This window comes from Herpailurus yagouaroundi, unplaced genomic scaffold, assembly GCF_014898765.1.
Source record: "Herpailurus yagouaroundi ecotype Mexico unplaced genomic scaffold, PumYag 140, whole genome shotgun sequence".
Classification (NCBI taxonomy): Eukaryota; Metazoa; Chordata; class Mammalia; order Carnivora; family Felidae; genus Herpailurus; species Herpailurus yagouaroundi.
Window position 1 is genome coordinate 23,091,438 of NW_024412395.1, and position 18,396 is coordinate 23,109,833.

General features: G+C 36.6%; 1 pseudogene; it reads right to left on the bottom strand.

The window, feature by feature from the left end:
• Positions 1-10,773: 10,773 nt before the first annotated feature.
• Positions 10,774-18,396, bottom strand: part of LOC121030318 (thymocyte nuclear protein 1-like) — a 28,151-nt pseudogene continuing 20,528 nt past the window's right edge.

The window sequence follows — 18,396 nt, forward strand, 5'->3', positions numbered from 1 at the left end:
GATTTGCTGACTTTTGAGATGAATCTAAATTGCTTTAAGAAAAATGCCAGTCTCTGAAAATTTCTAATTCAGATTGCCTAAGAAGTTGGTCTTATTAGGACATCTTGGTTAAAACTTCCCTCTAGGAATAGGACAGACAGGTTTATAAGGTAAGGACCACCTTGGGAGAAAAAGCAGCTGCTTCAGGAACAATGACGTCCACACCCTCTAAGGTATTTTTCATTCTACTTGACAAAAGCTTTTTGTTCCTATTTTGTTACGTGAACCCTAAAGAAAGAATTTTCCCTGTGTTATAACTGTACTCAGCTGGTCATGCCACCAGCTCAAACCAAAGGGGGATTCTGACTGCTCAGGAAAGCACAGAAGACATGTCACAAAGACTGAAACTAATAGGATTAAATAGGGAGAGCAGAAACCAAATTATATTTTGGCCCTTTCCCTCACATAATTCACTGTAATAAGAAGCTCATTCGTTTCTTGAAAAACTTCCACAAATCTTGGCCTTCTCATTTGGTCAGAAGGGAAAAGAAACTTCTATTTCAATACCTTTTTTGTAGGTCAAACGGCACCATAAAGAATAGAAGGAAGTTTAGGAAATAATTTAATAACGAACAGAAAAAGTGCTCTCTGCACAGAGCATCTATAGGAATCCCCAGAGGTCACTCAAGGGACCACAGTTGCCTGACATATATTTTTTCTTTAGAAGATTTCTCATTTCCCAATAAGAATATTGGTATTCATTATTCCATGAACTTTGCTACTGTTCTGTCTTTATGTAACTTCAAGTACATTCCTTTTGTGAGTTCATGAGTTTTACAGTTAACTTTGAATAGCCATGCTAGTTGAGAGAGAAGAGAATATGGAAAATGAGTATCTTCAAATCTCATTGCAGATACTGAAGTCTTCTTCCACCATGAGCAAGTGCTGCAGCTAGTTCATTTGATAACTTTTTGGGAATTAAAAATGGAACCTCTCCAGGTATAGCCCTGCACTAAGACAAATGGCAGAGCAAACAGAATTAACACTTGACTCTTGGGTGACCTTGTGCAGTGCACGATCTATGCAACCACATGCGGCATCTTGAACTTTGAAGAAAATAAAATTTCACTTGACAGTTCTATTTTGTAAATTGACAGTAAGGTCAAACATTGTGCTGGTAGGAAACTAATCAGCATTTTAATTTAATCAATTAAATTATTCATATATAAATTAATTGAACATCTAGTATCCATAATCCTAGCTAGCATCTTTTCATAATTATAACTGTTTTATACATTAAATATTTATCATGCTTATTTATACTTTCTACCAAGTACATATATTCGTTTTATTTTCCTTGACATTATCCATAAATATGTGCATACCTCATTTTATTGTGGTTTGCTTTCTTATAGTTTTCAGATATTATATTTTTTATAAATTGAACTTTTGTGTCAACCCTACCTTAAGCAAGTCTATCAGCACCATTTTTCCAACATTTGCTCACTTCATGTCTATATGTCACATTTTGGCATTTTCTGCAATATTTCAGACTTCTTCATTATTATATTTGTAATGGTAATCTGTGATCAGTGATTATGAGTCACTTAAAGCTCAGAGGATGATTAGCATTTTCAGCATAAAATGTTTTTTTAATTATGTACATATTTTAGACATATGCTATTGAGCACTTAATGGACTACAGGTTAGTGTAAACATAATTTTTATATGCTCTGGAAAACTAAAACATTAATTTGACTCACTTTATTGTGATATTCACTTTATTGCAGTGGTCTGGAACAAAACCTGTAATAACTGCCAGGTATGTCTGTATGTCTATTTCATATAAACTTTTTAATTATCCATTTGATTAATTGATAACATTTCATTTTAGGTAATTTTGGTATTTTTTTATTTTATTCTTTCTTAGTTTTTATCATCTCATTTCTCAACAATCACCTTTTACGCTGTGATAAATTGTTGGTATTTCAGTACAATTATCAAGATTTCTGTCTCTGAAATATTATGTGTTATTCGGTCTGAAAATTTTTTCCTCATTTTGTCCCTTTGACCCCCATATTTTTCTAGCTAATCCTAATCAGCCACCATGGCTTAGCTTATAGGTTATTTCTTATGGTAGATACTGTCAAGGACCCACTCGCCAAATCCTACTTGATCTTAGTTAAGGGTGGACGTTCCCTGGTCTCAGAACGAATATGGCTCCTCCACCAGTACCAGACTATGAATCATTATGAAATTAATTATGGAAATCCCATTCTCTTACATCAGAGCCTCACTTTATGACCTTCTCACTAATGAGGCCTATGACATCATTTTGGCAAATTCTCTAGTCTATACTCCTGATGAAAAGGCAGAACTTCTTGAGGAGGAAACCTATGGGTCTACTCCATTGCTTTTTCCTTGAATGTGATGGCATTGACCTGTAGGAAACATCCTTACCCAGGATTGAAAGGCCAGCATGCTGAAGGTGGCAGAGCAGGAGAAAGAGAATGACATGTGATGATATCACTGGGTCCTTGATGATAAAATTGAGCTTTTGTTCCAAATCTAGTATTGCTTAGCTCTTATTTTGTGATTAAATTATTGTTGATCTAATAACTATTCTTATTTGTAAACCACTACTAATAAGATATGTAGTTATTTATAGTCAACTCTAGTTGGATCTCTTCATTTGTATAAACTACTCTGGAACCAGGTCTGGGCTCAGTGCCACTACTATGTGACTCAATGGCAAAATGTTCATCCCTTATCAAGGAACTTATCATAGAACATCCCTGATCAAGGAAGTTATCATAAAGCATCTCTTTTTTCAATTTTTTAAAATTTTTATAAGCTTTTTTATTTGTTTTGAGAGACCGAGAGAGTGAGCAGTGGAGGGGCAGAGAGAGTGGGAGAGAGAAAATCCCAAGCAGGCTCTGCACTGTCAGCACAGAGCCTGATTCGGGGCTCAAACTCACAAACTGTGAGATCATGTCCTGAGCCAAAACCAAGAGTCAGACACTTAACCAACAGAGCCACCCAGGTGCCCCATCATAGAACATCTCTTATCAAGGAAGTTATCTTCCCAGTGTAAGACTGGGAAGAGGGTTTCAAATACAAAGTTTCTGTGTCCCAAGGGTATATTACCCTCCTGGCACTGAAGTGTAACAATATGTGCATGAAATTCTGCCAAACTAGGATGCTCACTCCAGCTTTGCTGTCCCAAGATTTTATGGAGTCTTCATTAGGTTGACAAGAATGATTTACTGCCTGCATGTAATTCAGTATTCAATCTCTAGTCCCAACCCTGGAAATCTGACTGATTTCACATAGCCTAACTCTGATCACAGCGTTGGTATTTCTGGATCTTGGTCAGCCCCTACAGTGGGGTCATCTCTTTAGCAAAATAATCAGTTGGGGTCTGAGGAGCTTAGCCTACTGCCAATTATCTTGTTAGCATAAACTATCAGCTGTGGCCCCAGAGGTCCACTATGAATAACAAAGACATTCCATTCTCTGGGGAATTCCATGGGTTTAGAAATTACCTCCCAGGAGCCAGAACTAAGGCTAAACCTCTCTGGGTAAAGTTCTTTCTTCACTACATATCTGCCTAAAAATTCTTTTCTTTCTCTCTGTCTCTCTCTCTGTCTCTCTCTCTCTTTTCCTTCCTTCCTTCTGTCTGTCTTTTCTTTCTGTCTTCTTTCTTTCTTTCTTTCTATTGGATGCTGGACCTGTGTAAGTTAAAATTTCTCCTTCTAGTAGTGATAGAGAAGCACTGAAGACTTGTCAAAAACATCATTCAAAAAAGAGCAGAAACAAAAGAAACAGGAAATTTAGATAACCCACAAGTTGAATCCAAGCTGGTAACCATTTCTTTCTGTCTGATGACATGTTCAATGAATAGACGTCCTGTCCATGCCTAACAACATTACACATACCTGTGGATGAGAAAACAGCTTACTAATGCTGCAAGAAGAAATGTATTCCCTTTGTGACTGAGAGGTCATAATGCAGGAAGTTTCTTGGCTTCACAGCTTGACTTCACAGCTTGACTCAGAGCACAGAGTTTGGGTCCAGAAGTATGAGTGTCTCTTTCCAGCTGGCTTAAAGTTTGTAAGTGCATCAGCTTGCTGTGGGCTGATCCAACCATGCTAATGCCTTGCCATTGGGACAATAAACCAGGACATTAGAATCTGGGTACCCTGAGATGATACTGAGAGACAGGTCAGCCATCTGGCTGCTACATCAGGTCTTACTAGTTTTAATTGACTCTTTTTTTTTTGTCCTATCTGTTTTTCTATTCATAAGCCCACAACTGACATTTCAACTGGTATAATGTGAACTAAATGTCTGAGAACTCACTGTCCCAAGAGCTGAAGTGGGGATTGACAAAGGCTTAGTTCTTTCAGAGGCATATTTTGTTTCTCATTAACACATTTATTTTATAGTCAATATTCTTCACATGCCTGAATAATACAGAAAACAGATTTTATTTCATCTAAAAGATTAATAGGGATGGTATGAAAAAAATGGTAAAGATCTTGGGCTTGTCAGAAGAACTAGTTCTAAATATTTCTCTGAATATCTTTTTTTAAAATTTTTATTTATTTTTGAGAGAGAGAGAGAGAGAGAGAGATCACGTGCGAGAGCAAGTGGGGGAGGGGCAGAGAGCTGGAGACACAGAATTCAAAGCAGGCTCCAGGCTCTGAGCTGTCATCACAGAGCCCAACGCAGTGCTCAAATTCACAAACCGTGAGATCATGACCTGAGCTGAATTTGGATACTTAACTGACTGAGCCACCCAGGCACCCCTCTCTGAATATCTTTAATTCCCAGATTTATCAGTTATAAAACAGTAACAAGAAAAGGCTATATCTCAAAAGATCGTTATAAGAATTGTTAGAGAGTACAGATAAATTGTTTAGGTATGCACCTATTTGACTCATAGTAAATGCAGAATAAATAATAGTGCTATTTTATGGGCATCACATTTTTACTGGGTAATGTTCAGATACGGGAAGAACATGATAACCTTTACTCAGTTTTTTTTTTTCCTTTTACATATAACAGGAGAACCTCACCAACTGGTAGTCAAATGAAGCCCACAGATCTTTAGTCAACTTCTAAACTGTAAATCCACCTGTGTTGGTGAAAGTAGGGAGGTCATCATATTAAACAAAGAAATCGAGGAGAAAAGCGACTTGTTAACACCACTTTACTTCCCTCATTACCAAACCAAGAACAGATACACTCTAAAGAGTAATATAGACTACCAGTATCTCAACCATTGCTGTAATCCTTATGTAATAACTGCATTAAAGCACATTATCTCCTTTACAACGTGCAGTGATAAACTCTGTTAATCAATTATCTTGGTTCTTATATACTTAGACCCTTTGAGGCAATTTGTTTTTACTGGAATGGTTAGCAGTTTGTCTTTTATCCCATACAAGTGTGTGTATGCGGTGCCCAGGTGGCATAGTCAGTTAAGTTTCCAACTCTTGATTTTGGCTGTGGTCATGATCTTATAGTTTCTGAGATCAATAAATAAATAAATAAACATTTAAAAAGAAAACAAACAAGTGTGTGAATTTCCCTACATTTTGCCAAAGCAATTTCACAGAGATAGGTATCTAAAATTGCCAACAGTGCCACAACTGATGCATTACACTGATGGCAGGATGAGTGAGCATGGCTGAGAATGGAACAAGTGGAAAGCATAGGCTTTCAGCTTGTGTAATCATGTAAAGGGCTGTAGATGAACTCGTGGACCACTAGCTTAAATAAAATCATTGTTGGGACAATCAACATTGAAGTCCTTAGATATCAGTGAATGGGGTTATTTGGAGTCATTTCCAAGGTCAGAGATAATCTTAGGCCATTCCACCAAGCAATAGGTGTAATAAAAAATGACTACCTCGACTACTTGGAAAGGATCATATTTTGGTATATTCTCACCGGTAGCAATAAAAAATAGAATCTGTCAGAAACCTGATGCAGAGATTATTCAGTGACCAGAAGGTTTAAGAATAGTTAACCTTTCTTCTTGGTCCTTATTCATTAGTTAATAAGGTCCATAGCTAATATGGATTTATTTGGGCACTTCCCAAAGTGGAACAACTCAACATAGTGTTGGTTTTCTGGAATAAAGCACTGCCACAATCTATTCTGCTGTATCTTTTTTTTTTTTTTTTTTTTTTTAAATTTTTTTTTTTTTTTCAACGTTTATTTATTTGTGGGACAGAGGGAGACAGAGCATGAACAAGGGAGGGGCAGAGAGAGAGGGAGACACAGAATCGGAAACAGGCTCCAGGCTCTGAGCCATCAGCCCAGAGCCCGACGCGGGGCTCGAACTCCCGGACCGCGAGATCGTGACCTGGCTGAAGTCGGACGCTTAACCGACTGCGCCACCCAGGCGCCCCTCTGCTGTATCTTTTAAAAGGAAAGTAATGACCTCTCCTTGGTCTCTGATAAGGTATGAGAGTCTGACTATGTCACTGTAGAAACTTAGACTCAGCTCGAAATTGAAGCCAATCACCTATTTGTTCTAACACCCTTTCATGTGCATATTGTTTATGCCTTTGTCTTTTGCCCTACAATTACAAAGTTGAGTATAGTGACCAAGGTCATATGTATCACATAGTCTAAAATATTTACTGTCTTGCTCATCATAGAAATGTTTGCCAAGTCCTTGTCTGAATGAAGCAAACCCCTCATTACAAGTTCTGAGAAGGATCCATAAAGACTATTTTGTCTATCAGAAAGGCTACCAAAATGAGAATACACAGAAGAGATGGAGTTTATGCACAGTTCAGGCACCATGGGAAGCTGTGAAGGAAATACCTTTTTCACCATAGGTTGAAAAACCATAGGTTTTCAATTTTTGTTTGTTTGTTTCTTTAATATTTGCTTATTTTGAGACAGAGCAGGAGAGGGACGGAGAGAGAGTGAGAGAGAATCCCAAGCAGGCTCCACACTGCCCACACAGAGCCCAATACAGGGCTTGCAAATTGTGAGATCATGGCCTGAGCCAAACTCAAGAGCCAGATGCTTAACTGACCAAACCACCCAGGCACCCTTCAGTTCTTGTTTTGAATGTCCTATGCTACTTATTTTTTGTTTTTCTTTTTGATGGAACAATGATCTTTCTATAGCCAATGCTCTGTACTTATCAAAATATTTATATTAATTAACATGTGTAAATATTTTAGTAATGGGATTATTGCATATTTATCTTGTAAAATCAATTCATAACACATATGGACTAGGTCTAACTATTACCAAAAAAAGACTTGCATAATTAAGTGAAACTGTAGTTTTAAGAGCTATAGAAGCTTTTGCTAAAAATTGAATAATGAAGGGAATTAAAAATAAGAGCCTGGGAAATGCAGAGTTCTTTGTGAAAAAGTAAATTAACACTATAATATATTTAATTACCAAGTATCTCAAGCATTAATAAAAAGATAGAGAATAGTCCAGCAATGCTTATATACACTTGTACATCATTTTCTTTAGGTCTATTTTTTAATAAAATAAAATATTCCAATTACAGATGAATTCCCATGCATGATTTTTTACTTTCACAATACATGAACATACTTGCTAATTATGTACAGTATTGTTTTCAAGTTTCAGTTTTATGTAAATGGTATTATGCTTTATGTATCCTTTACAAATGTCTTAAATGCAATTTGATGAAATCCATTCACATTGATAGATACAGTTTATTCATTTTATCTGTTGTGCGGTCTATTGTCATATGACTAATATTAATAATAACAGATCAAAATTACTATATGCTATGTCTCTTACTCTACTCTGAAGTCTATTTATATAAAACATCCTACAAAAAATAAGAAGCTGGCACAATTTTTACCTCCATTTTACAAATGAAGAAACTGAAGCATAGAGCTACATTTTGCCCAAAGTTGATAGAGCTGGACTTCACACACTGGCAGGGTGACTCAAAAAAAAAAAAAAAAAATCATTCTAAATCACTATGCCAAAACTGCCTGGCTTAAGCACAATTTAAATATTTGTTCTGCTTTTAGTGGGAATTTTGGTTGATTATGATATTTGCTATTATAGACAATGCTATAATAAACATGTTGGAGCTGGTCTTCTTATGCTACTGTGAAAATTTCTCTATGTATATATAAGAAAATATATTTGGTATTCGTAGACTTAAATATTTTTCACCAAATCAGATAAATTTAAAGGGATATCTGCCTTTGCAAATAGTTATTCCTTTAAATACTAGTATGTTTCAGCCATTCTTCTTATGTTTATTGATAATTCATATTTATGCTTCTAAGAATTCTTTGGTCTCTTCATTTACACATGTTCCTATTTCTTTTTCTATTTATTTGTTTTTTTTTTAGTAATCTGTACATCCAACGTGGGGCTCAAACTCACAACCTCAAGATCAAGAATCATATGCTCTTCTGAGTGGGCCAGCCAGGCACCTCTCCTATTACTTTTTCTTAAACTTTCGAAATTGTGGCGCTTTAAAAATACACTATAAATAGTTTTTAGCTTGTCAAATTTATAAATGGTTTCTCTGTTATTTGCTTTTAGTTTTATTGTATGTTTAGTTCAACAGAAATTTGTAATTTCAGTGTAGTCAAATTTATCTACTTTTTATGGCTATGTTGTTTTTCTCATGTAAAAAAAATAGTTCTTCCTTCCAATCATAAGATATTATTTTGTATTTTCTTCAAAACCTTCAAACTGATATTTTCCTTATTAGATTTTCATCCTCCTGTATTTGATTTTTTCCATTTTATTGAAAAATAACTGACACACATCACTGTATAGGTTTAAGCATTATGGTTTGAATTACATTATTGTGAAATGATTATAACAGTTCAGTTAACGTTCATCTCATCTAGTTACAATGAAGAAAGGAAAAAATGTCCTTGTGATCTTAGGCTTTACTCTCTTACAAGTTCTCTATGTATCATACAGCAGTGTTATCTATAGTCATCATCTTGTACATTCATCCCTATGCTTATTTGTTATATAACTGGAAGATTGTTGCTTTTGATCACCTTTTTCAAGTTCTCCCTCCCATCACCCCATTGCCTTCTGCTAACCTAGGGTTCAGTTTGTTATTCTTTCTCTAGTTCCTTAAGACATAAAGTGAGGTGGTTTATTTGGGATCTTTCTTGCTTCTTGATGTAGATATTCATTGCTATGAATTTCTCTCTTAAAACTGCTTTCACTGTAGCCCATAAGGTCTGGTATGTTGTGTTTCCATTTTTGTTTGTCTCAATTTTTTCTTAATTTCTCCTGTAATTTCTTCTTTGATCTATTGGTTATTCAGGGAAATGTTTATCTTTCATGTGTTCATGAATTTTTTAGTTTTCTTCTTTTATTGATTTCTAGACTTATGCCATTGTTGTCAGAGAAGATGCTTGGTATAATTTCAATTTTGAATTTGCTATGACACGTCTTATGGCCTAACATATGATCTATCGTAGAAAATGTTCCATGGGCACTTGAGAAGAACACATATTCTGCTGTTGCTGGCTTGAATGCTCTGGATATGTCTGTTAGGTCCTTTGGTCTACAGTGTTGCTCAAATCCACAGTTTCCTTATTGTTTAACTGACTGGTTATGGTCTATCCATTGTTGAGACTGAGGTACTAAAGTTCCCAATTCTCATTGTATTTCTTTATTTCTCCTTTTAACTTTGTTAACTTTGCTTTAAATATTTAGGTGCTCCAGTGTTGGGAACATAGATATTGACAATTATTATAGCTTCTTGTTATTGACCCTCCTATCATTATACCTTGGTTTTGCCTCTTTTTTCCATTTTAGTTTAAAGTATATTTTGTCTGGGGGCGCCTGGGTGGCTCAGTCGGTTAAACATCTGACTTTGGCTCGGGTCATGATCTCACAGTTCATGAGTTCAAGCCTCACATCAGGCTCTGTGTTGACAGCTCAGAGCCTGGAGCCTGCTTCGGATTCTGTGTCTCTCTCACTCTCTGCCCCTCCCTGGCTCACACTCTGTCTCTCTGTCTCTCAAAAATGAAAAATGTTAAAAAAAAATTTAGTATATTTTGTCTGATATAAACCTACCACAGATTCTCCAGCAATGTCTGTGGTGCAAGATCCAGTAGAAACTCCCACAAAGTGACCCACATGCTTGGGAAGGCTAGCTGTTCCCCCTGGGTTTTCATTTCCCACCAGAGGAACTAAAGACTCCTTTGAGTTCACTGCATGGTCTGCACAGGCTGGGGAAAGGGCAATGTGGTCAAAGTGTAGCCTCTTCTCCTTCTCTTCTGGTGCAATCCGTCTTGTTTCTGAGGTGTGGGGGATGCTTCAGCCTCACCCCTGTGATTTAGGATTGTTTCGGCAGTGTCTTGTTCCTCAGTAGATATTAACTCTTCTTCTTGTGAGAGAGATCAAAGTCAGGAACAGCCAAGATGTAGCCATCTTGGTGATGTCACTTGTATTTGATTTTTAAGTATGGCATAGAATATGGCTCCATTTCCTTCCTAAAACTATATGCAATGAAATCACTTATCTGGTAACACTAAATGATGAAACCATCCTTTACACATTTATTTATTAAGATATGATAGGTTGATAGGTTTATTTTTAAGTTCTTCAGTGTATTACTTTCTTTTTTTTTATATTAATGTTTTATTGAAAAAGGTACATGAAAACCACCCATGTATACAATCCCAGGTGAACATAATAAGCAAGCCTCCTTACACCTTCTTTTGTCTTCTAAAAGCTTAACTTCTTTGGAGTAATGTTTTGCACATTTCAGCAATAGTATCCCAGTTAACTTGGTTCCTTTTTCTCCAGGTTCAAAATAAAATCAAACTCCTCTAGAGTCAGGGGATGAATTGAGAGTCTCTGGCGAGTAAAGGGAGCCATACATATATTTTTTTAATGTTTCGGGTTTTTATTTAAATTCCAGTTAGTTAACATATAGTGTAATATTAGTTTCAGGAGTATAATTTAGTGATTCATCACATACATACGACATCCAGTGCTCATCACAAGTGCGCTCCTTAATCCCCATCACCCATTTAGCCCATCCCACACCCACCTCCCCTCCAGCAACTCTCAGTTTGTTCTGTGTAGTTAAGAGTCTCTTTTATGGTTTGCCTCTCTAAGAGAGCCATATTTTTTAAGGGCTTGGTGATGAGTTTTGAGCTCAGCCAGGGTAATGAAATGCTTCATCATTGGAACAAACTGTACATCTACCAAGGACCATTTGGGATTGTCTTCTTTGCTGTATGGGTCATAATGGGGATTGTTTTTCTCAAAATGTGTGTGGTCTGGGTAAGCCTCCTTCATGCTTCACAAGTTCTGTGATGCCTGGCTTTTTGCAGTTGCTATGGTAGAAGAAGTCTTCTCCCTCCAGCTTCATGGCTGGAAGGAAGTTCCAGGCCTGTCTTGGTAGTTTCAAACACCATCCCAGCATCCCAGTCTGCTTGGACTGTGCTTTAAGATCCTCAGTACTGAACTTTACATCTAGGCCTCTGTCTGATTGGCTTTCTGACTCTGACTTGCATTAGCCAGGAACTGATTCCTCCCACAATTTTTAAGGGCTGGTCTTCCTAGGGCTAGAGTTACCCACTTTAGCTGATGTCTCTGCTGGAATCTTGTTTTTCCTGCTGGCCTCTTACTGTCTGGCCCAGTAGGCTCAGCAGCCCAGCCAGCCTCTTCCGGGGCCAGCCTCTTCCGGGTCTCCCTGTGGGGATGTTCTCTAGAAGCACTGACCCTACCACCCAGCAGACCTATGACTTTTATCTTTTTTATTTATTACAGCTTTATAATAAGCCTTGATATTTGGTAGGATAAGCCTCCTCATTTTGTTAATCTTTCTCATGAATGTCTTAGATATCTTAAGATCTTATATTTCGTAAATATTTAAAAAAATCTTTCTAAGCTATCAACTAGAACTTCACTGACGTTGTAGAGTAATTATTTATATGGACTATTGTCATCCATAATCATTGTATACTTCTGAATTTAGTTATTCTATTATTATTTCCATAGTTTTATGTTTTTTTCTTAAATTCTTACAAGACTTTATTGTCATTATTACATATAATTTTTGTTGTTATTATGAATGGCATTTTTTAAAATCTGGTATTTACTAATGTGGAATCAATAAATGTGTACCTCTCAGAAATACCTTTAAGAACGAACCTGTTGGGGACGCCTGGGTGGTTCAGTCGGTTGAGTGTCTGACTTCGGCTCAGGTCATCATATCACCACTCGTGGGTTTGAGCCCCTACATCAGGCTCTGTGCTGACAGCTTAGAGCCTGAAGCCTGCTTCGGATTCTGTGTCTCCCTCTCTTTCTGCCCCTCCCCCTGCCCACACTCTGTCTCTCTCTCGAAAATAAACATTAAAAATATGTTTTTAAATAAAAAAAGAATGAACCTGTTGCATAGTGTTCAGTCAGATAACAGCCTAAGTTGTCTACCTCTGGGATCCATTACAGTATTTGAGTCAGATACACACTCTCCCTAGGCAGCCCCCAGCCAATGACTGAGCATGATTAGCATATTAGGGCCTCGTGTTGATTTCTCTACACAATACTTCTCTATAGGCAATTTTTGCCCTACAGCTCTCTGCTGGGCTGCCTACAGCTTTTTTAGAGCTGCATTGGTCTTTTGCAGTTCTTTGTCCTATTTTTTTTTATATTTGTGAAGGAACAGCAAATTTCATAAAAATAGGGCTTAGTTTAAAATATTTCCATAAATTTATAATCTGAAAAGCTCTCATTGTGCTAATTAAATAATCTGTAACCTCTTTGTCATCAGCATTCTATCAACAGAATTCATAATGTGATGGGACTTTCCATGTCCCAAGATTCAATTTATCATGCTGGGTTTTCACCAGAGGGAATGAAGGTTTCATGAACCATGGTCAAAAATCATCTGATTACATCTCAGTCCCAAACCCAACTTGCCTTTCCCAAACCAGAACACATTTTTATTTCCAGTTGGAACAAATGTGATCTGCCAAAGAATTTGAGTTCATATTGTTACTGAAATATAGGAAACTTATAGGAAAGTACATGAGAAATCATTAAAATGCACTCATAAATTTTCATATTGTCAAATTTAGAGAAATATAATACAGGTTAATTAAGCCAGGGGATATGAATACTGCACCAAAAATTCAGTTTACATCCAGGTTACTGATGCAAACATTTGTTACCACATATGGCTTTAAATATTTCAAGACATTGGGTTTGATGTTTATACCCCACAGTGTGTGAATCTTCCATATGGTGGCTTCCTATTATACATATTATTTGAGTTATATGGTTGAGTGATAGAAGTTTTTATTTCAAATGCTAGTGGATGTATTCATGTATACACACACACACACACACACACACACACACACACGCCTATGCCCACAAATTTACACAAGCTTTAGAGCTTATCATGAGCCTTTGAGACCAACAAAATAGCCCTAGCTATCAGTCTAAATAGATGTTGGAGATATGTTTTAGCAAAGTATAGAATTCTTTTTGTAGGCTATTTTATTTAAGGGATACAATTCCAACTCAACATTGTCTTCAATGTTAATGGCAGTAAGTAATTTAAACTTTGCCTTGTTGCTTAAAAAACAGCTATATACCCAAGCTATATACCCAACTTCATCATCTTCTTCTTGCTTTCTATATATTGAAGAAGCAAATATAATTAATGACTCATTTAGATTATCCAGTGAGTAAGAAGCTCTAGTTTGAGTGGGAAGTCTACAAAAATGGTAAAACAAAGAAGAGACTTGGGATTGCTTGCTCAGGGCCTATAGATAAATGCTTCACCATACCAACAGAGTAGCATTTTCTGTGTTTCTTTTCTTGTTGACATGCCCTGAGACCAGAAGCCTGACAGTGTTTGACCATGCAGCAGTGGTAAGAAAAGTATGGTGTTATTTTAAAAGGACTTTTCAGTTGTAATGAACCTTTTCAATTAATAGAAACATGACTAAAGGATTAAACAAAAACCAATGTCTTAAAGACTTAATACAAAATTCATCCAATAATCTGAAATGATGTATTTTGAATACTCATCACACAAATACTCAAAAAATAGATTTTTAATATTTATTTATTTATTTTATTTATTTATTTATTTATTTATTATTTTTTTTTTTACGTAAAGTGCTCAGCCTAGAATGCAAGCATCCATTTCTCTTTGTGCTTAGTAATGGTGGACCTTTGTAATCAGGGATTCTTAAAAATAAAAGATTGGGGAAGTGCCTCCGCAGGGGTATCATATATGTGAGGAGAGATGATAGACAGATAGATAGATAGATCTCTGTTTCTGCAATGATAAGTGTAACTTCTACTCACCAAGACCTCTTAGGAAACAAAAATTCTCAGAGTTCAGACATCTCAGTTTACCATAATGTTAACCACTCTTCCTTGCTTACTAGCAGTTGCAGAAACAATTGTACCACATGCAAGACAAAGAATAAATAACCAAGAATTTGGTTACTTAAGGGGCACTTGCTCTTACAGAAACTCACACAAACAGATTGGAGTTGATCTACATAAGGATATGGGTTGACATTGCATGGGTCAAGACCAACTGCAAATTTTATGTCACCTGTAAAGCATTAGCTCCTGTTTCCCTTTCTCAGAGCCCCAGCTTTTCTATGGTGACAGAAGAGGTAGATCTTGGGATGACCAGATTGCTTTGTCTAACAAATGGGGCATTTATGCTGCAACAAATATCTCTTCACTTAATAATGGTAGTCATTCACCTCTGGTGCAAGTGACAGTAACTGAGATTTTTTTTTTCCAGCAAACCGATAATGGAGAAAATTTAATCCAAATGAGAAATGGGCAAAGACCATAACTGAAGTAGAATTTTTTTACAGATGAGGGAGAGTTAGAAGAGAAGGGCATGTTTACATGTAGTCTGCCTCTGAATAAATATAAATAATAACATAAATTGAGTTTAAACTTATGTGGATAATAACTATGGAAAAGAAAATTGCCTCTTAGGTTAATTGTTGCCAGATGCTCCTATTTGTAAGTAGTATGATCCAATGCTACCAAATTTGCTACTGTAATCTGACTGATGTTTTAATGGATTACATAAAACTAATTAGTCAAATCAGGATATATGAGAGACACTAACTACTTTTTATAATTTGTTTTCATATTAAATTTCCATTCTTGGGAATATATTATCTTCTAAACAGTCATTTAAGTACTTTTTGTGTGATATATGACACAAAGGTCTAGCTTTAAACATAACATTCTATTGTCCCATTTGTTAATATTACTGAAAAAATATTAGCAATATTTATTTTTCCTAGGTATATTTTCCAACATTTTCTCCATTAGTATGAGCTTTATAGTGTTTGCCTTATACTAGTATATAGGAAAAGACACACTTTATTCACAGTTACATTTCTAATGACACATACAACGTTTGGGTTTGTACCTATTACATATTAAGAAGATAGGTTATCATTTAGCTATGTTAAAATTATAATACTGCCAAAAAATTTAAAATATTCCATCTTTAACATTCTTTCACTTTATACTTTAAAAAATCAGATGGCTTATTTGAATATATTGTACATTTTTTATAGCTAACAAAATCATAGAGACTATTTCAGCCTATAACTTGTAAGCACAGCACCATAAATAACACTTTAATTGTGTACATTGGCTTTATTTCCAACACATGAAAAATATTTACTAGTTTTACTATACTGTTATACTCACACTTGATGTCGCTATCTTCATTTCTATAGTAAACCCTGTCTCTTGCTCAGCCCAAGCTCATTGCTCCAGAAATAATCCCTTCTTTACCTTACATCATCACTTTCCCACTCTGCTGGATCATTCCCATCAACATGTACGTAGACTGTTATCTCTTTATAAAAAATTGTTTTCAGACTCTACTTTCTCTGTGAAATATTTTCCTATTATTCTGCTCCCCTTTGTAGTAAAACACTGAAAATATGTGTTGTTTCTCCCCTTCTCACATGTTCTCACTTCATTATGTTTTTCCTCATCACCTATTAAAAATGGTGTCATCAAGATCAGTATCAAAGTAACTAAAGTCAATTTACTTGACCCGTAGGTAGCATTTGAAATAGATTACCATACCCTTCTTCTTTATCTACTTTCCCACATTTCTTCCAAGACTTTACTCTCCAGGGATTTACCCTACCTCAGTGGTCATTCCATCTCAGCCCCCCCTTGCTGGCTCTTCTTCTTCTCCCCAGTCTCTAAATTAGAACATTTCCAGTCTCAGTCTTTGGTCTTCTTCTTTTCTTTATGCTCATTCTGACGGATATCTCATCTATTTTCATGGCTTTAAAAATTAGTATATGCAGAAGACTTCTAAAGTTACACCTCTTATCCACAGTGCTCCAACAGACTGCAGACCTATAAATCTAGTTGTCTACTTGACGTCTCTACTGGATGTCTAGTTGACATCTCAAACTGAACATACTTCAGAATGAATCCAGTCTCAATTACCCCTCCCTATATCAGCCCCACATACAGGTCATGCCCACTATTTTCCAGCACTTACACCAACATAAGTGGAAACATCCTTGAATCCCCATTTTCTCTTACAAACTACACCCAATATATCAGAACATTTGTTGTCTTTAACTTCAAAATATATTCAAAATCCAAATATTTCTCATCACCCGTGATCCCAATTGATTCCCCGGATTATAACAGTCTCCCAACTAATTTCTGCACTTTTGTCCATTAGAGTCTATTATCAACACAAGCGCCAGAATTTTTTGGGAAACACTCTTAGAATTGGCACCTTTTGGGGCAAGGGATGGTGAGACCATCTTTAGGCAAAGGGAAACATTGCACTGTGATACAGTCTCAGGAAAGGTCACTCAGTCCCACAAGAACCTCTGAAACTTGAGTGGCCCTTCTGAGTGGTCTCAAGGTGGATGAGAAGTGGCAGAGCCTTTAGCTCCCCATTAACCACTAATGAATGTAGGCTGCCCTCAGAGCAGAGTGAGACTTGGGTGAACGGGCCCCCTCCAGCTGAGGGCAAGCAGAGGAAAGTGTCATAGTTGGAAGCTATCAGGCAGCAGCACAAACAGCAAGTGCAGAATGAGTCCTCCAGTTCTGAAGGGACATGTGGTTGGAGCATCACATATCTACCATACGATCCGTTGAAAACCACTGGTCTTAAGAAAACAATTAGGAGAGGAAGCAAGTGGAATTGGGCCAAGTTGAAATTTTAGAAGAGAATATTGCTAGGTTAGCTGACAAAATATAAATTCCATCTGTTCCTATGAACTTCAACTGTACTGTTTACAAAAACTGTGAATTGTAAGGTACTTTCAAATGGGCATATGATTAATGATTCAAGAGAGAGTAAGTCTGAAGGTGTCAACTATGTGATAGGAATTTAATCATTCAGTGGCTTCAGGAAGGTTCCTTTATTACCAGATATCTTTCTACTTTGTTTCTTTCTGCATGAAATCAGTTCCAAAAGTAGTCATTCGTTCCTTCAGCTTATATTTTTCTTTTGTTTAAAAATATATGCACTCTACAAAGGAAAACTCATTAAACCCTTTTGGTCACTACTATTCATTTTTTATCAAAACTGTCCACATTCAATAAGACTATTGACCCTTTATGTACTAGATGCTGTGTGAGGTTGTGAGCTTACGGAGGTGAATGAATTTCTAAATGATTTCAAGGAACTCTGCAACTCAGTAAAGGAAAAAAAGAGAAGGTAAAGGCACATTATTTCAATGCAGCTTGATATGTGCATCGACAGACATTTGCCCAGGGTCCTGGTCAAAGGTCACCAGAGAGGAATCCTGGAGGACAAGTAGGGTTAATCAGTTGGAGACTAGAGGTGGAAGTAATATTTCAGGCAGAAAAAGCTGTCTCTGTAAAGGTTAGGAGGTCACAGAGGATACACAGCACACTGGAACTTACATGGATCCGTAGCCCTGGGACAGAGAGCCTGAGGAAGGTAAGCTGTGGTGGGAGGGCGGCTGGAGCCACAGACGGGAAGAAATGCAATCATACACAATTGGTTTTCAAACTCAGCATTTCTTTAGCAGAATAGGGAACATTCTTGGAAGGAAAAATGAGTTGGAACATGACAATCAGAAATTGTAGGTTTTTTTTCCTTTATTAATTTACAACATATTTAAAGCATACACATCCTCCTTTCCCAAATTCTCAAGAGATTCACAAAAAGTGAGTCTTTCTCTTGCATTTGTGACTGTTGCCTATACAGGGAATCCAGTGCAAGATACAGATATTCTTACCCTATAAAAATGCCACATATGTATGCATATAAAACTATGTATGCTTGGGGCACCTGGATGGCTCAGTGGGTTAAGCGTTGACCTGAGCTGAAGTCGGATGCTTAACCAACTGAGCCACTGAGGCGCCCCTTAATGTCTTTAT